Raw genomic sequence first — 20,234 nt, forward strand, 5'->3', positions numbered from 1 at the left:
CTAGAGGCCAAAATCTACAGGTAGGCACTTTGCAAAATACAGCTCTGTTTTCTGTCAAAAAATGGGATGTGTCCATGTTGTGCTTTGGGGTATTTCCTGTTGCGGGCGCTAGGCCTACCCACACAAGTGAGGTATCATTTTTATTGGGAGACTTGGGGGAACGCTGGGTGGAAGGAAATGTGTGCCTCCTCTCAGATTTCTGAACTTTCTGCCACAGAAATGTGAGGAATATGTGTTTTTTTAGCCAAATTTTGAGGTTTGCAAAGGATTCTGGGTAACAGAACCTGGTCAGAGCCCCACAAGTCACCCCATCTTGGATTCCCCTAGGTATCTAGTTTTCAGAAATGCACATGTTTGGTAGGTTTCCCTAGGTGCCGGGTGAGCTAGAGGCCAAAATCTACAGGTAGGCACTTTGCAAAATACAGCTCTGTTTTCTGTCAAAAAATGGGATGTGTCCACGTTGTGCTTTGGGGCATTTCCTGTCGCAGGCGCTAGGCCTACCCACACAAGTGAGGTATCCATTTTATTGGGAGACTTGGGGGAACGCTGGGTGGAAGGAAATTTGTGCCTCCTCTCAGATTCCAGAACTTTCTGCCACAGAAATGTGAGGAACATGTGTTTTTTTAGCCAAATTTTGAGGTTTGCAAAGGATTCTGGGTAACAGAACCTGGTCAGAGCCCCACAAGTCACCCCATCTTGGATTCCCCTAGGTCTCTAGTTTTTAGAAATGCACAGGTTTGGTAGGTTTCCCTAGGTGCCGGCTGAGCTAGAGGCCAAAATCTACAGGTAGGCACTTTGCAAAATACAGCTCTGTTTTCGGTCAAAAAATGGGATGTGTCCACGTTGTGCTTTGGGGCATTTCCTGTCACGGGCTCTAGGCCTACCCAAACAAGTGAGGTATCATTTTTATCGGGAGACTTGGGGGAACGCTGGGTGGAAGGAAATTTGTGCCTCCTCTCATATTCCAGAACTTTCTGCCACAGAAATGTGAGGAACATGTGTTTTTTTAGCCAAATTTTGAGGTTTGCAAAGGATTCTGGGTAACAGAACCTGGTCAGAGCCCCACAAGTCACCCCATCTTGGATTCCCCTAGGTCTCTAGTTTTCAGAAATGCACAGGTTTGGTAGGTTTCCCTAGGTGCCGGCTGAGCTAGAGGCCAAAATCTACAGGTAGGCACTTTGCAAAATACAGCTCTGTTTTCTGTCAAAAAATGGGATGTGTCCACGTTGTGCTTTGGGGCATTTCCTGTCGCAGGCGCTAGGCCTACCCACACAAGTGAGGTATCCTTTTTATTGGGAGACTTGGGGGAACGCTGGGTGGAAGGAAATTTGTGCCTCCTCTCAGATTCCAGAACTTTCTGCCACAGAAATGTGAGGAACATGTGTTTTTTTAGCCACATTTTGAGGTTTGCAAAGGATTCTGGGTAACAGAACCTGGTCAGAGTCCCACAAGTCACCCCATCTTGGATTCCCCTAGGTCTCTAGTTTTCAGAAATGCACAGGTTTGGTAGGTTTCCCTAGGTGCCGGCTGAGCTAGAGGCCAAAATCTACAGGTAGGCACTTTGCAAAAAACAGCTCTGTTTTCTTTCAAAAAATGGGATGTGTCCACGTTGTGCTTTGGGGCATTTCCTGTTGCGGGCGCTAGGCCTACCCACACAAGTGAGGTATCATTTTTATTGGGAGACTTGGGGGAACGCTGGGTGGAAGGAAATTTGTGCCTCCTCTCAGATTCCAGAACTTTCTGCCACAGAAATGTGAGGAATATGTGTTTTTTTAGCCAAATTTTGAGGTTTGCAAAGGATTCTGGGTAACAGAACCTGGTCAGAGCCCCACAAGTCACCCCATCTTGGATTCCCCTAGGTATCTAGTTTTCAGAAATGCACATGTTTGGTAGGTTTCCCTAGGTGCCGGGTGAGCTAGAGGCCAAAATCTACAGGTAGGCACTTTGCAAAATACAGCTCTGTTTTCTGTCAAAAAATGGGATGTGTCCACGTTGTGCTTTGGGGCATTTCCTGTCGCAGGCGCTAGGCCTACCCACACAAGTGAGGTATCCTTTTTATTGGGAGACTTGGGGGAACGCTGGGTGGAAGGAAATTTGTGCCTCCTCTCAGATTCCAGAACTTTCTGCCACAGAAATGTGAGGAACATGTGTTTTTTTAGCCACATTTTGAGGTTTGCAAAGGATTCTGGGTAACAGAACCTGGTCAGAGCCCCACAAGTCACCCCATCTTGGATTCCCCTAGGTATCTAGTTTTCAGAAATGCACAGGTTTGGTAGGTTTCCCTAGGTGCCGGCTGAGCTAGAGGCCAAAATCTACAGGCAGGCACTTTGCAAAATACAGCTCTGTTTTCTGTCAAAAAATGGGATGTGTCCACGTTGTGCTTTGGGTCATTTCCTGTCACGGGCGATAGGACTACCCACACAAGTGAGGTATCATTTTTATCGGGAGACTTGGGGGAACGCTGGGTGGAAGGAAATTTGTGCCTCCTCTCAGATTCCAGAACTTTCTGCAACAGAAATGTGAGGAACATGTGTTTTTTTAGCCAAATTTTGCGGTTTGTAAAGGATTCTGGGTAACAGAACCTGGTCAGAGCCCCACAAGTCACCCCATCTTGGATTCCCATAGGTCTCTAGTTTTCAGAAATGCACAGGTTTGGTAGGTTTCCCTAGGTGCCGGCTGAGCTAGAGGCCAAAATCTACAGGTAGGCACTTTGCAAAATACAGCTCTGTTTTCTGTCAAAAAATGGGATGTGTCCACGTTGTGCTTTGGGGCATTTCCTGTCGCAGGCGCTAGGCCTACCCACACAAGTGAGGTATCCTTTTTATTGGGAAACTTGGGGGAACGCTGGGTGGAAGTAAATTTGTGCCTCCTCTCAGATTCCAGAACTTTCTGCCACAGAAATGTGAGGAACATGTGTTTTTTTAGCCACATTTTGAGGTTTGCAAAGGATTCTGGGTAACAGAACCTGGTCAGAGTCTCACAAGTCACCCCATCTTGGATTCCCCTAGGTCTCTAGTTTTCAGAAATGCACAGGTTTGGTAGGTTTCCCTAGGTGCCGGCTGAGCTAGAGGCCAAAATCTACAGGTAGGCACTTTGCAAAAAACAGCTCTGTTTTCTTTCAAAAAATGGGATGTGTCCACGTTGTGCTTTGGGGCATTTCCTGTCACAGGCGATAGGCCTACCCACACAAGTGAGGTATCATTTTTATCAAGAGACTTGGGGAACGCTGGGTGGAAGGAAATGTGTGCCTCCTCTCAGATTTCTAAACTTTCTGCCACAGAAATGTGAGGAACATGTGTTTTTTTAGCCACATTTTGAGGTTTGCAAAGGATTCTGGGTAACAGAACCTGGTCAGAGCCCCACAAGTCACCCCATCTTGGATTCCCCTAGGTATCTAGTTTTCAGAAATGCACAGGTTTGGTAGGTTTCCCTAGGTGCCGGCTGAGCTAGAGGCCAAAATCTACGGGCAGGCACTTTGCAAAATACAGCTCTGTTTTCTGTCAAAAAATGGGATGTGTCCACGTTGTGCTTTGGGGCATTTCCTGTCACGGGCGATAGGACTACCCACACAAGTGAGGTATCATTTTTATCGGGAGACTTGGGGGAACGCTGGGTGGAAGGAAATTTGTGCCTCCTCTCAGATTCCAGAACTTTCTGCAACAGAAATGTGAGGAACATGTGTTTTTTTAGCCAAATTTTGCGGTTTGTAAAGGATTCTGGGTAACAGAACCTGGTCAGAGCCCCACAAGTCACCCCATCTTGGATTCCCATAGGTCTCTAGTTTTCAGAAATGCACAGGTTTGGTAGGTTTCCCTAGGTGCCGGCTGAGCTAGAGGCCAAAATCTACAGGTAGGCACTTTGCAAAATACAGCTCTGTTTTCTGTCAAAAAATGGGATGTGTCCACGTTGTGGTTTGGGGCATTTCCTGTCGCAGGCGCTAGGCCTACCCACACAAGTGAGGTATCATTTTTATCGGGAGACTTGGGGGAACGCTGGGTGGAAGGAAATTTGTGCCTCCTCTCAGATTCCAGAACTTTCTGCCACAGAAATGTGAGGAACATGTGTTTCTTTAGCCAAATTTTGAGGTTTGCAAAGGATTCTGGGTAACAGAACCTGGTCAGAGCCCCACAAGTCACCCCATCTTGGATTCCCCTAGGTCTCTAGTTTTCAGAAATGCACAGGTTTGGTAGGTTTCCCTCGGTGCCGGCTGAGCTAGAGGCCAAAATCTACAGGTAGGCACTTTGCAAAAAACAGCTCTGTTTTCTGTCAAAAAATGGGATGTGTCCACGTTGTGCTTTGGGGCATTTCCTGTTGCGGGCGCCAGGCCTACCCACACAAGTGAGGTATCATTTTTATTGGGAGACTTGGGGGAACGCTGGGTGGAAGGAAATTTGTGCCTCCTCTCAGATTCCAGAACTTTCTGCCACAGAAATGTGAGGAACATGTGTTTGTTTAGCCAGATTTTGAGGTTTGCAAAGGATTCTGGGTAACAGAACCTGGTCAGAGCCCCACAAGTCACCCCATCTTGGATTCCCCTAGGTCTCTAGTTTTCAGAAATGCACAGGTTTGGTAGCTTTCCCTAGGTGCCGGCTGAGCTAGAGGCCAAAATCTACAGGTAGGCACTATGCAAAAAACAGCTCTGTTTTCTGTCAAAAAATGGGATGTGTCCACGTTGTGCTTTGGGGCATTTCCTGTCACGGGCGCTAGGCCTACCCACACAAGTGAGGTATAATTTTTATCGGGAGACTTGGGGGAACGCTGGGTGGAAGGAAATGTGTGCCTCCTCTCAGATTTCTGAACTTTCTGCCACAGAAATGTGAGGAATATGTGTTTTTTTAGCCAAATTTTGAGGTTTGCAAAGGATTCTGGGTAACAGAACCTGGTCAGAGCCCCACAAGTCACCCCATCTTGGATTCCCCTAGGTATCTAGTTTTCAGAAATGCACAGGTTTGTTAGGTTTCCCTAAGTGCCGGCTGAGCTAGAGGCCAAAATCTACAGGTAGGCACTTTGCAAAATACAGCTCTGTTTTCGGTCAAAAAATGGAATTTGTCCACGTTGTGCTTTGGGGCATTTCCTGTCACGGGCGCTAGGCCTACCCAAACAAGTGAGGTAGCATTTTTATCGGGAGACTTGGGGGAACGCTGGGTGGAAGGAAATTTGTGCCTCCTCTCATATTCCAGAACTTTCTGCCACAGAAATGTGAGGAACATGTGTTTTTTTAGCCAAATTTTGAGGTTTGCAAAGGATTCTGGGTAACAGAACCTGGTCAGAGCCCCACAAGTCACCCCATCTTGGATTCCCCTAGGTCTCTAGTTTTCAGAAATGCACAGGTTTGGTAGGTTTCCCTAGGTGCCGGCTGAGCTAGAGGCCAAAATCTACAGGTAGGCACTTTGCAAAATACAGCTCTGTTTTCTGTCAAAAAATGGGATGTGTCCATGTTGTGCTTTGGGGTATTTCCTGTTGCGGGCGCTAGGCCTACCCACACAAGTGAGGTATCATTTTTATTGGGAGACTTGGGGGAACGCTGGGTGGAAGGAAATGTGTGCCTCCTCTCAGATTTCTGAACTTTCTGCCACAGAAATGTGAGGAATATGTGTTTTTTTAGCCAAATTTTGAGGTTTGCAAAGGATTCTGGGTAACAGAACCTGGTCAGAGCCCCACAAGTCACCCCATCTTGGATTCCCCTAGGTATCTAGTTTTCAGAAATGCACATGTTTGGTAGGTTTCCCTAGGTGCCGGGTGAGCTAGAGGCCAAAATCTACAGGTAGGCACTTTGCAAAATACAGCTCTGTTTTCTGTCAAAAAATGGGATGTGTCCACGTTGTGCTTTGGGGCATTTCCTGTCGCAGGCGCTAGGCCTACCCACACAAGTGAGGTATCCTTTTTATCGGGAGACTTGGGGGAACGCTGGGTGGAAGGAAATTTGTGCCTCCTCTCAGATTCCAGAACTTTCTGCCACAGAAATGTGAGGAACATGTGTTTCTTTAGCCAAATTTTGAGGTTTGCAAAGGATTCTGGGTAACAGAGCCTGGTCAGAGCCCCACAAGTCACCCCATCTTGGATTCCCCTAGGTCTCTAGTTTTCAGAAATGCACAGGTTTGGTAGGTTTCCCTCGGTGCCGGCTGAGCTAGAGGCCAAAATCTACAGGTAGGCACTTTGCAAAAAACAGCTCTGTTTTCTGTCAAAAAATGGGATGTGTCCACGTTGTGCTTTGGGGCATTTCCTGTTGCGGGCGCCAGGCCTACCCACACAAGTGAGGTATCATTTTTATTGGGAGACTTGGGGGAACGCTGGGTGGAAGGAAATTTGTGCCTCCTCTCAGATTCCAGAACTTTCTGCCACAGAAATGTGAGGAACATGTGTTTGTTTAGCCAGATTTTGAGGTTTGCAAAGGATTCTGGGTAACAGAACCTGGTCAGAGCCCCACAAGTCACCCCATCTTGGATTCCCCTAGGTCTCTAGTTTTCAGAAATGCACAGGTTCGGTAGGTTTCCCTAGGTGCCGGCTGAGCTAGAGGCCAAAATCTACAGGTAGGCACTTTGCAAAAAACAGCTCTGTTTTCTGTCAAAAAATGGGATGTGTCCACGTTGTGCTTTGGGGCATTTCCTGTCACGGGCGCTAGGCCTACCCACACAAGTGAGGTATCATTTTTATCGGGAGACCTGGGGGAACGCTGGGTGGAAGGAAATGTGTGCCTCCTCTCAGATTTCTGAACTTTCTGCCACAGAAATGTGAGGAATATGTGTTTTTTTAGCCAAATTTTGAGGTTTGCAAAGGATTCTGGGTAACAGAACCTGGTCAGAGTCCCACAAGTCACCCCATCTTGGATTCCCCTAGGTCTCTAGTTTTCAGAAATTCACAGGTTTGGTAGGTTTCCCTAGGTGCCGGCTGAGCTAGAGGCCAAAATCTACAGGTAGGCACTTTGCAAAATACAGCTCTGTTTTCTGTCAAAAAATGGGATGTGTCCATGTTGTGCTTTGGGGCATTTCCTGTTGCGGGCGCTAGGCCTACCCACACAAGTGAGGTATCATTTTTATTGGGAGACTTGGGGGAACGCTGGGTGGAAGGAAATGTGTGCCTCCTCTCAGATTTCTGAACTTTCTGCCACAGAAATGTGAGGAATATGTGTTTTTTTAGCCAAATTTTGAGGTTTGCAAAGGATTCTGGGTAACAGAACCTGGTCAGAGCCCCACAAGTCACCCCATCTTGGATTCCCCTAGGTATCTAGTTTTCAGAAATGCACATGTTTGGTAGGTTTCCCTAGGTGCCGGGTGAGCTAGAGGCCAAAATCTACAGGTAGGCACTTTGCAAAATACAGCTCTGTTTTCTGTCAAAAAATGGGATGTGTCCACGTTGTGCTTTGGGGCATTTCCTGTCGCAGGCGCTAGGCCTACCCACACAAGTGAGGTATCCTTTTTATTGGGAGACTTGGGGGAACGCTGGGTGGAAGGAAATTTGTGCCTCCTCTCAGATTCCAGAACTTTCTGCCACAGAAATGTGAGGAACATGTGTTTTTTTAGCCAAATTTTGAGGTTTGCAAAGGATTCTGGGTAACAGAACCTGGTCAGAGCCCCACAAGTCACCCCATCTTGGATTCCCCTAGGTCTCTAGTTTTCAGAAATGCACAGGTTTGGTAGGTTTCCCTAGGTGCCGGCTGAGCCAGAGGCCAAAATCTACAGGTAGGCACTTTGCAAAATACAGCTCTGTTTTCGGTCAAAAAATGGGATGTGTCCTCGTTGTGCTTTGGGGCATTTCCTGTCACGGGGTCTAGGCCTACCCAAACAAGTGAGGTATCATTTTTATCGGGAGACTTGGGGGAACGCTGGGTGGAAGGAAATTTGTGCCTCCTCTCATATTCCAGAACTTTCTGCCACAGAAATGTGAGGAATATGTGTTTTTTTAGCCAATTTTTGAGGTTTGCAAAGGATTCTGGGTAACAGAACCTGGTCAGAGCCCCACAAGTCACCCCATCTTGGATTCCCCTAGGTATCTAGTTTTCAGAAATGCACAGGTTTGGTAGGTTTCCCTAGGTGCCGGCTGAGCTAGAGGCCAAAATCTACAGGTAGGCACTTTGCAAAATACAGCTCTGTTTTCTGTCAAAAAATGGGATGTGTCCACGTTGTGCTTTGGGGCATTTCCTGTCACGGGCGCTAGGCCTACCCAAACAAGTGAGGTAGCATTTTTATCGGGAGACTTGGGGGAACGCTGGGTGGAAGGAAATTTGTGCCTCCTCTCAGATTCCAGAACTTTCTGCCACAGAAATGTGAGGAACATGTGTTTTTTTAGCCACATTTTGAGGTTTGCAAAGGATTCTGGGTAACAGAACCTGGTCAGAGCCCCACAAGTCACCCCATCTTGGATTCCCCTAGGTCTCTAGTTTTCAGAAATGCACAGGGTTGGTAGGTTTCCCTAGGTGCCGGCTGAGCTAGAGGCCAAAATCTACAGGTAGGCACTTTGCAAAATACAGCTCTGTTTTCTGTCAAAAAATGGGATGTGTCCACGTTGTGCTTTGGGGCATTTCCTGTCGCAGGCGCTAGGCCTACCCACACAAGTGAGGTATCCTTTTTATCGGGAGACTTGGGGGAACGCTGGGTGGAAGTAAATTTGTGCCTCCTCTCATATTCCAGAACTTTCTGCCACAGAAATGTGAGGAACATGTGTTTGTTTAGCCAGATTTTGAGGTTTGCAAAGGATTCTGGGTAACAGAACCTGGTTAGAGCCCCACAAGTCACCCCATCTTGGATTCCCCTAGGTCTCTAGTTTTCAGAAATGCACAGGTTTCGTAGGTTTCCCTAGGTGGCGGCTGAGCTAGAGGCCAAAATCTACAGGTAGGCACTTTGCAAAATACAGCTCTGTTTTCTGTCAAAAAATGGGATGTGTCCATGTTGTGCTTTGGGGTATTTCCTGTTGCGGGCGCTAGGCCTACCCACACAAGTGAGGTATCATTTTTATTGGGAGACTTGGGGGAACGCTGGGTGGAAGGAAATGTGTGCCTCCTCTCAGATTTCTGAACTTTCTGCCACAGAAATGTGAGGAATATGTGTTTTTTTAGCCAAATTTTGAGGTTTGCAAAGGATTCTGGGTAACAGAACCTGGTCAGAGCCCCACAAGTCACCCCATCTTGGATTCCCCTAGGTATCTAGTTTTCAGAAATGCACATGTTTGGTAGGTTTCCCTAGGTGCCGGGTGAGCTAGAGGCCAAAATCTACAGGTAGGCACTTTGCAAAATACAGCTCTGTTTTCTGTCAAAAAATGGGATGTGTCCACGTTGTGCTTTGGGGCATTTCCTGTCGCAGGCGCTAGGCCCACCCACACAAGTGAGGTATCCTTTTTATTGGGAGACTTGGGGGAACGCTGGGTGGAAGGAAATTTGTGCCTCCTCTCAGATTCCAGAACTTTCTGCCACAGAAATGTGAGGAACATGTGTTTCTTTAGCCAAATTTTGAGGTTTGCAAAGGATTCTGGGTAACAGAACCTGGTTAGAGCCCCACAAGTCACCCCATCTTGGATTCCCCTAGGTCTCTAGTTTTCAGAAATGCACAGGTTTCATAGGTTTCCCTAGGTGGCGGCTGAGCTAGAGGCCAAAATCTACAGGTAGGCACTTTGCAAAATACAGCTCTGTTTTCTGTCAAAAAATGGGATGTGTCCACGTTGTGCTTTGGGGCATTTCCTGTTGCGGGCGCTAGGCCTACCCACACAAGTGAGGTATCATTTTTATTGGGAGACTTGGGGGAACGCTGGGTGGAAGGAAATTTGTGCCTCCTCTCAGATTTCAGAACTTTCTGACACAGAAATGTGAGGAACATGTGTTTGTTTAGCCAGATTTTGAGGTTTGCAAAGGATTCTGGGTAACAGAACCTGGTCAGAGCCCCACAAGTCACCCCATCTTGGATTCCCCTAGGTCTCTAGTTTTCAGAAATGCACAGGTTTGGTAGGTTTCCCTAGGTGGCGGCTGAGCTAGAGGCCAAAATCTACAGGTAGGCACTTTGCAAAATACAGCTCTGTTTTCGGTCAAAAAATGGGATGTGTCCACGTTGTGCTTTGGGGCATTTCCTGTCACGGGCTCTAGGCCTACCCAAACAAGTGAGGTGTCATTTTTATCGGGAGACTTGGGGGAACGCTGGGTGGAAGGAAATTTGTGCCTCCTCTCATATTCCAGAACTTTCTGCCACAGAAATGTGAGGAACATGTGTTTTTTTAGCCAAATTCTGAGGTTTGCAAAGGATTCTGGGTAACAGAACCTGGTCAGAGCCCCACAATTCACCCCATCTTGGATTCCCCTAGGTCTCTAGTTTTCAGAAATGCACAGGTTTGGTAGGTTTCCCTAGGTGCCGGCTGAGCTAGAGGCCAAAATCTACAGGTAGGCACTTTGCAAAATACAGCTCTGTTTTATGTCAAAAAATGGGATGTGTCCACGTTGTGCTTTGGGGCATTTCCTGTCGCAGGCGCTAGGCCTACCCACACAAGTGAGGTATCCTTTTTATTGGGAGACTTGGGGGAACGCTGGGTGGAAGGAAATTTGTGCCTCCTCTCAGATTCCAGAACTTTCTGCCACAGAAATGTGAGGAACATGTGTTTTTTAGCCAAATTTTGAGATTTGCAAAGGATTCTGGGTAACAGAACCTGGTCAGAGCCCCACAAGTCACCCCATGTTGGATTCCCCTAGGTCTCTAGTTCTCAGAAATTCACAGGTTTGGTAGGTTTCCCTAGGTGCCGGCTGAGCTAGAGGCCAAAACCTACAGGTAGGCACTTTGCAAAAAACAGCTCTGTTTTCTGTCAAAAAATGGGATGTGTCCACGTTGTGCTTTGGGGCATTTCCTGTCACGGGCGCTAGGCCTACCCACACAAGTGAGGTATCATTTTTATCGGGAGACCTGGGGGAACGCTGGGTGGAAGGAAATTTGTGCCTCCTCTCAGATTCCAGAACTTTCTGCCACAGAAATGTGAGGAACATGTGTTTGTTTAGCCAGATTTTGAGGATTGCAAAGGATTCTGGGTAACAGAACCTGGTCAGAGCCCCACGAGTCACCCCATCTTGGATTCCCCTAGGTCTCTAGTTTTCACAAATGCACAGGTTTGGTAGGTTTCCCTAGGTGGCGGCTGAGCTAGAGGCCAAAATCTACAGGTAGGCACTTTGCAAAATACAGCTCTGTTTTCTGTCAAAAAATGGGATGTGTCCACGTTGTGCTTTGGGGCATTTCCTGTCGCAGGCGCTAGGCCTACCCACACAAGTGAGGTATCCTTTTTATCGGGAGACTTGGGGGAACGCTGGGTGGAAGTAAATTTGTGCCTCCTCTCATATTCCAGAACTTTCTGCCACAGAAATGTGAGGAACTTGTGTTTGTTTAGCCAGATTTTGAGGTTTGCAAAGGATTCTGGGTAACAGAACCTGGTTAGAGCCCCACAAGTCACCCCATCTTGGATTCCCCTAGGTCTCTAGTTTTCAGAAATGCACAGGTTTCATAGGTTTCCCTAGGTGGCGGCTGAGCTAGAGGCCAAAATCTACAGGTAGGCACTTTGCAAAATACAGCTCTGTTTTCTGTCAAAAAATGGGATGTGTCCACGTTGTGCTTTGGGGCATTTCCTGTTGCGGGCGCTAGGCCTACCCACACAAGTGAGGTATCATTTTTATTGGGAGACTTGGGGGAACGCTGGGTGGAAGGAAATTTGTGCCTCCTCTCAGATTCCAGAACTTTCTGACACAGAAATGTGAGGAACATGTGTTTGTTTAGCCAGATTTTGAGGTTTGCAAAGGATTCTGGGTAACAGAACCTGGTCAGAGCCCCACAAGTCACCCCATGTTGGATTCCCCTAGGTCTCTAGTTTTCAGAAATGCATAGGTTTGGTAGGTTTCCCTAGGTGGCGGCTGAGCTAGAGGCCAAAATCTACAGGTAGGCACTTTGCAAAATACAGCTCTGTTTTCGGTCAAAAAATGGGATGTGTCCACGTTGTGCTTTGGGGCATTTCCTGTCACGGGCTCTAGGCCTACCCAAACAAGTGAGGTATCATTTTTATCGGGAGACTTGGGGGAACGCTGGGTGGAAGGAAATTTGTGCCTCCTCTCATATTCCAGAACTTTCTGCCACAGAAATGTGAGGAACATGTGTTTTTTTAGCCAAATTCTGAGGTTTGCAAAGGATTCTGGGTAACAGAACCTGGTCAGAGCCCCACAATTCACCCCATCTTGGATTCCCCTAGGTCTCTAGTTTTCAGAAATGCACAGGTTTGGTAGGTTTCCCTAGGTGCCGGCTGAGCTAGAGGCCAAAATCTACAGGTAGGCACTTTGCAAAATACAGCTCTGTTTTCTGTCAAAAAATGGGATGTGTCCACGTTGTGCTTTGGGGCATTTCCTGTCGCAGGCGCTAGGCCTACCCACACAAGTGAGGTATCCTTTTTATTGGGAGACTTGGGGGAACGCTGGGTGGAAGGAAATTTGTGCCTCCTCTCAGATTCCAGAACTTTCTGCCACAGAAATGTGAGGAACATGTGTTTTTTAGCCAAATTTTGAGATTTGCAAAGGATTCTGGGTAACAGAACCTGGTCAGAGCCCCACAAGTCACCCCATGTTGGATTCCCCTAGGTCTCTAGTTCTCAGAAATTCACAGGTTTGGTAGGTTTCCCTAGGTGCCGGCTGAGCTAGAGGCCAAAACCTACAGGTAGGCACTTTGCAAAAAACAGCTCTGTTTTCTGTCAAAAAATGGGATGTGTCCACGTTGTGCTTTGGGGCATTTCCTGTCACGGGCGCTAGGCCTACCCACACAAGTGAGGTATCATTTTTATCGGGAGACCTGGGGGAACGCTGGGTGGAAGGAAATTTGTGCCTCCTCTCAGATTCCAGAACTTTCAGCCACAGAAATGTGAGGAACATGTGTTTGTTTAGCCAGATTTTGAGGATTGCAAAGGATTCTGGGTAACAGAACCTGGTCAGAGCCCCACGAGTCACCCCATCTTGGATTCCCCTAGGTCTCTAGTTTTCACAAATGCACAGGTTTGGTAGGTTTCCCTAGGTGGCGGCTGAGCTAGAGGCCAAAATCTACAGGTAGGCACTTTGCAAAAAACAGCTCTGTTTTCTGTCAAAAAATGGGATGTGTCCACGTTGTGCTTTGGGGCATTTCCTGTCACGGGCGCTAGGCCTACCCACACAAGTGAGGTATCATTTTTATCGGGAGACCTGGGGGAACGCTGGGTGGAAGGAAATGTGTGCGTCCTCTCAGATTTCTGAACTTTCTGCCACAGAAATGTGAGGAACATGTGTTTTTTTAGCCAAATTTTGAGGTTTGCAAAGGATTCTGGGTAACAGAACCTGGTCAGAGCCCCACAAGTCACCCCATCTTGGATTCCCCTAGGTATCTAGTTTTCAGAAATGCACAGGTTTGGTAGTTTTCCCTAGGTGCCGGCTGAGCTAGAGGCCAAAATCTACAGGTAGGCACTTTGCAAAATACAGCTCTGTTTTCTGTCAAAAAATGGGATGTGTCCACGTTGTGCTTTGGGGCATTTCCTGTCACGGGCGCTAGGCCTACCCACTCAAGTGAGGTATCATTTTTATCGGGAGACTTGGGGGAACGCTGGGTGGAAGGAAATTTGTGCCTTCTCTCAGATTCCAGAACTTTCTACCACAGAAATGTGAGGAACATGTGTTTCTTTAGCCAAATTTTGAGGTTTGCAAAGGATTCTGGGTAACAGAACCTGGTCAGAGCCCCACAAGTCACCCCATCTTGGATTCCCCTAGGTCTCTAGTTTTCAGAAATGCACAGGTTTGGTAGGTTTCCCTAGGTGCCGGCTGAGCTAGAGGCCAAAATCTACAGGTAGGCACTTTGCAAAAAACAGCTCTGTTTTCTGTCAAAAAATGGGATGTGTCCACGTTGTGCTTTGGGGCATTTCCTGTTGCGGGCGCTAGGCCTACCCACACAAGTGAGGTATCATTTTTATTGGGAGACTTGGGGGAACGCTGGGTGGAAGGAAATTTGTGCCTCCTCTCAGATTCCAGAACTTTCTGCAACAGAAATGTGAGGAACATGTGTTTGTTTAGCCAGATTTTGAGGTTTGCAAAGGATTCTGGGTAACAGAACCTGGTTAGAGCCCCACAAGTCACCCCATCTTGGATTCCCCTAGGTCTCTAGTTTTCAGAAATGAACAGGTTTCGTAGGTTTCCCTAGGTGCCGGCTGAGCTAGAGGCCAAAATCTACAGGTAGGCACTTTGCAAAATACAGCTCTGTTTTCGGTCAAAAAATGGGATGTGTCCACGTTGTGCTTTGGGGCATTTCCTGTCACGGGCTCTAGGCCTACCCAAACAAGTGAGGTATCATTTTTATCGGGAGACTTGGGGGAACGCTGGGTGGAAGGAAATTTGTGCCTCCTCTCATATTCCAGAACTTTCTGCCACAGAAATGTGAGGAACATGTGTTTTTTTAGCCAAATTTTGAGGTTTGCAAAGGATTCTGGGTAACAGAACCTGGTCAGAGCCCCACAAGTCACCCCATCTTGGATTCCCCTAGGTCTCTACTTTTCAGAAATGCACAGGTTTGGTATGTTTCCCTAGGTGCCGGCTGAGCTAGAGGCCAAAATCTACAGGTAGGCACTTTGCAAAATACAGCTCTGTTTTCTGTCAAAAAATGGGATGTGTCCACGTTGTGCTTTGGGGCATTTCCTGTCGCAGGCGCTAGGCCTACCCACACAAGTGAGGTATCCTTTTTATTGGGAGACTTGGGGGAACGCTGGGTGGAAGGAAATTTGTGCCTCCTATCAGATTCCAGAACTTTCTGCCACAGAAATGTGAGGAACATGTGTTTTTTTAGCCACATTTTGAGGTTTGCAAAGGATTCTGGGTAACAGAACCTGGTCAGAGTCCCACAAGTCACCCCATCTTGGATTCCCCTAGGTCTCTAGTTTTCAGAAATGCACAGGTTTGGTAGGTTTCCCTAGGTGCCGGCTGAGCTAGAGGCCAAAATCTACAGATAGGCACTTTGCAAAAAACAGCTCTGTTTTCTTTCAAAAAATGGGATGTGTCCACGTTGTGCTTTGGGGCATTTCCTGTCACGGGCGATAGGCCTACCCACACAAGTGAGGTATCATTTTTATCAAGAGACTTGGGGAACGCTGGGTGGAAGGAAATGTGTGCCTCCTCTCAGATTTCTAAACTTTCTGCCACAGAAATGTGAGGAACATGTGTTTTTTTAGCCACATTTTGAGGTTTGCAAAGGATTCTGGATAACAGAACCTGGTCAGAGCCCCACAAGTCACCCCATCTTGGATTCCCCTAGGTATCTAGTTTTCAGAAATGCACAGGTTTGGTAGGTTTCCCTAGGTGCCGGCTGAGCTAGAGGCCAAAATCTACAGGTAGGCACTTTGCAAAATACAGCTCTGTTTTCTGTCAAAAAATGGGATGTGTCCACGTTGTGCTTTGGGGCATTTCCTGTCACGGGCGATAGGACTACCCACACAAGTGAGGTATCATTTTTATCGGGAGACTTGGGGGAACGCTGGGTGGAAGGAAATTTGTGCCTCCTCTCAGATTCCAGAACTTTCTGCAACAGAAATGTGAGGAACATGTGTTTTTTTAGCCAAATTTTGCGGTTTGTAAAGGATTCTGGGTAACAGAACCTGGTCAGAGCCCCACAAGTCACCCCATCTTGGATTCCCATAGGTCTCTAGTTTTCAGAAATGCACAGGTTTGGTAGGTTTCCCTAGGTGCCGGCTGAGCTAGAGGCCAAAATCTACAGGTAGGCACTTTGCAAAATACAGCTCTGTTTTCTGTCAAAAAATGGGATGTGTCCACGTTGTGCTTTGGGGCATTTCCTGTCGCAGGCGCTAGGCCTACCCACACAAGTGAGGTATCATTTTTATCGGGAGACTTGGGGGAACGCTGGGTGGAAGGAAATTTGTGCCTCCTCTCAGATTCCAGAACTTTCTCCCACAGAAATGTGAGGAACATGTGTTTCTTTAGCCAAATTTTGAGGTTTGCAAAGGATTCTGGGTAACAGAACCTGGTCAGAGCCCCACAAGTCACCCCATCTTGGATTCCCCTAGGTCTCTAGTTTTCAGAAATGCACAGGTTTGGTAGGTTTCCCTCGGTGCCGGCTGAGCTAGAGGCCAAAATCTACAGGTAGGCACTTTGCAAAAAACAGCTCTGTTTTCTGTCAAAAAATGGGATGTGTCCACCTTGTGCTTTGGGGCATTTCCTGTTGCGGGCGCCAGGCCTACCCACACAAGTGAGGTATCATTTTTATTGGGAGACTTGGGGGAACGCTGGGTGGAAGGAAATTTGTGCCTCCTCTCAGATTCCAGAACTTTCTGCCACAGAAATGTGAGGAACATGTGTTTGTTTAGCCAGATTTTGAGGTTTGCAAAGGATTCTGGGTAACAGAACCTGGTCAGAGCCCCACAAGTCACCCCATCTTGGATTCCCCTAGGTCTCTAGTTTTCAGAAATGCACAGGTTTGGTAGGTTTCCCTAGGTGCCGGATGAGCTAGAGGCCAAAATCTACAGGTAGGCACTTTGCAAAAAACAGCTCTGTTTTCTGTCAAAAAATGGGATGTGTCCACGTTGTGCTTTGGGGCATTTCCTGTCACGGGCGCTAGGCCTACCCACACAAGTGAAGTATCATTTTTATCGGGAGACCTGGGGGAACGCTGGGTGGAAGGAAATGTGTGCCTCCTCTCAGATTTCTGAACTTTCTGCCACAGAAATGTGAGGAATATGTGTTTTTTTAGCCAAATTTTGAGGTTTGCAAAGGATTCTGGGTAACAGAACCTGGTCAGAGCCCCACAAGTCACCCCATCTTGGATTCCCCTAGGTATCTAGTTTTCAGAAATGCACAGGTTTGGTAGGTTTCCCTAGGTGCCGGCTGAGCTAGAGGCCAAAATCTACAGGTAGGCACTTTGCAAAATACAGCTCTGTTTTCGGTCAAAAAATGGGATTTGTCCACGTTGTGCTTTGGGGCATTTCCTGTCACGGGCGCTAGGCCTACCCAAACAAGTGAGGTAGCATTTTTATCGGGAGACTTGGGGGAACGCTGGGTGGAAGGAAATTTGTGCCTCCTCTCATATTCCAGAACTTTCTGCCACAGAAATGTGAGGAACATGTGTTTTTTTAGCCAAATTTTGAGGTTTGCAAAGGATTCTGGGTAACAGAACCTGGTCAGAGCCCCACAAGTCACCCCATCTTGGATTCCCCTAGGTCTCTAGTTTTCAGAAATGCACAGGTTTGGTAGGTTTCCCTAGGTGCCGGCTGAGCTAGAGGCCAAAATCTACAGGTAGGCACTTTGCAAAATACAGCTCTGTTTTCTGTCAAAAAATGGGATGTGTCCACGTTGTGCTTTGGGGCATTTCCTGTCGCAGGCGCTAGGCCTACCCACACAAGTGAGGTATCCTTTTTATCGGGAGACTTGGGGGAACGCTGGGTGGAAGTAAATTTGTGCCTCCTCTCATATTCCAGAACTTTCTGCCACAGAAATGTGAGGAACATGTGTTTGTTTAGCCAGATTTTGAGGTTTGCAAAGGATTCTGGGTAACAGAACCTGGTTAGAGCCCCACAAGTCACCCCATCTTGGATTCCCCTAGGTCTCTAGTTTTCAGAAATGCACAGGTTTCGTAGGTTTCCCTAGGTGGCGGCTGAGCTAGAGGCCAAAATCTACAGGTAGGCACTTTGCAAAATACAGCTCTGTTTTCTGTCAAAAAATGGGATGTGTCCATGTTGTGCTTTGGGGTATTTCCTGTTGCGGGCGCTAGGCCTACCCACACAAGTGAGGTATCATTTTTATTGGGAGACTTGGGGGAACGCTGGGTGGAAGGAAATGTGTGCCTCCTCTCAGATTTCTGAACTTTCTGCCACAGAAATGTGAGGAATATGTGTTTTTTTAGCCAAATTTTGAGGTTTGCAAAGGATTCTGGGTAACAGAACCTGGTCAGAGCCCCACAAGTCACCCCATCTTGGATTCCCCTAGGTATCTAGTTTTCAGAAATGCACATGTTTGGTAGGTTTCCCTAGGTGCCGGGTGAGCTAGAGGCCAAAATCTACAGGTAGGCACTTTGCAAAATACAGCTCTGTTTTCTGTCAAAAAATGGGATGTGTCCACGTTGTGCTTTGGGGCATTTCCTGTCGCAGGCGCTAGGCCTACCCACACAAGTGAGGTATCCTTTTTATTGGGAGACTTGGGGGGACGCTGGGTGGAAGGAAATTTGTGCCTCCTCTCAGATTCCAGAACTTTCTGCCACAGAAATGTGAGGAACATGTGTTTTTTTAGCCAAATTTTGAGGTTTGCAAAGGATTCTGGGTAACAGAACCTGGTCAGAGCCCCACAAGTCACCCCATCTTGGATTCCCCTAGGTCTCTAGTTTTCAGAAATGCACAGGTTTGGTAGGTTTCCCTAGGTGCCGGCTGAGCTAGAGGCCAAAATCTACAGGTAGGCACTTTGCAAAATACAGCTCTGTTTTCTGTCAAAAAATGGGATGTGTCCACGTTGTGCTTTGGGGCATTTCCTGTCACGGGCTCTAGGCCTACCCAAACAAGTGAGGTATCATTTTTATCGGGAGACTTGGGGGAACGCTGGGTGGAAGGAAATTTGTGCCTCCTCTCATATTCCAGAACTTTCTGCCACAGAAATGTGAGGAACATGTGTTTTTTTAGCCAATTTTTGAGGTTTGCAAAGGATTCTGGGTAACAGAACCTGGTCAGAGCCCCACAAGTCACCCCATCTTGGATTCCCCTAGGTCTCTAGTTTTCAGAAATGCACAGGTTTGGTAGGTTTCCCTAGGTGCCGGCTGAGCTAGAGGCCAAAATCTACAGGTAGGCACTTTGCAAAATACAGCTCTGTTTTCTGTCAAAAAATGGGATGTGTCCACGTTGTGCTTTGGGGCATTTCCTGTCGCAGGCGCTAGGCCTACCCACACAAGTGAGGTATCCTTTTTATTGGGAGACTTGGGGGAACGCTGGGTGGAAGGAAATTTGTGCCTCCTATCAGATTCCAGAACTTTCTGCCACAGAAATGTGAGGAACATGTGTTTTTTTAGCCACATTTTGAGGTTTGCAAAGGATTCTGGGTAACAGAACCTGGTCAGAGTCCCACAAGTCACCCCATCTTGGATTCCCCTAGGTCTCTAGTTTTCAGAAATGCACAGGTTTGGTAGGTTTCCCTAGGTGCCGGCTGAGCTAGAGGCCAAAATCTACAGGTAGGCACTTTGCAAAAAACAGCTCTGTTTTCTTTCAAAAAATGGGATGTGTCCACGTTGTGCTTTGGGGCATTTCCTGTCACGGGCGATAGGCCTACCCACACAAGTGAGGTATCATTTTTATCAAGAGACTTGGGGAACGCTGGGTGGAAGGAAATGTGTGCCTCCTCTCAGATTTCTAAACTTTCTGCCACAGAAATGTGAGGAACATGTGTTTTTTTAGCCACATTTTGAGGTTTGCAAAGGATTCTGGGTAACAGAACCTGGTCAGAGCCCCACAAGTCACCCCATCTTGGATTCCCCTAGGTATCTAGTTTTCAGAAATGCACAGGTTTGGTAGGTTTCCCTAGGTGCCGACTGAGCTAGAGGCCAAAATCTACAGGTAGGCACTTTGCAAAATACAGCTCTGTTTTCTGTCAAAAAATGGGATGTGTCCACGTTGTGCTTTGGGGCATTTCCCGTCACGGGCGATAGGACTACCCACACAAGTGAGGTATCATTTTTATCGGGAGACTTGGGGGAACGCAGGGTGGAAGGAAATTTGTGCCTCCTCTCAGATTCCAGAACTTTCTGCCACAGAAATGTGAGGAACATGTGTTTTTTTAGCCACATTTTGAGGTTTGCAAAGGATTCTGGGTAACAGAACCTGGTCAGAGCCCCACAAGTCACCCCATCTTGGATTCCCCTAGGTCTCTAGTTTTCAGAAATGCACAGGTTTGGTAGGTTTCCCTAGGTGCCGGCTGAGCTAGAGGCCAAAATCTACAGGTAGGCACTTTGCAAAATACAGCTCTGTTTTCTGTCAAAAAATGGGATGTGTCCACGTTGTGCTTTGGGGCATTTCCTGTCGCAGGCGCTAGGCCTACCCACACAAGTGAGGTATCATTTTTATCGGGAGACTTGGGGGAACGCTGGGTGGAAGGAAATTTGTGCCTCCTCTCAGATTCCAGAACTTTCTGCCACAGAAATGTGAGGAACATGTGTTTCTTTAGCCAAATTTTGAGGTTTGCAAAGGATTCTGGGTAACAGAACCTGGTCAGAGCCCCACAAGTCACCCCATCTTGGATTCCC

The sequence above is a fragment of the Pleurodeles waltl genome, chromosome 10 (genome assembly GCF_031143425.1).
Source record: "Pleurodeles waltl isolate 20211129_DDA chromosome 10, aPleWal1.hap1.20221129, whole genome shotgun sequence".
Taxonomy (NCBI): Eukaryota; Metazoa; Chordata; class Amphibia; order Caudata; family Salamandridae; genus Pleurodeles; species Pleurodeles waltl.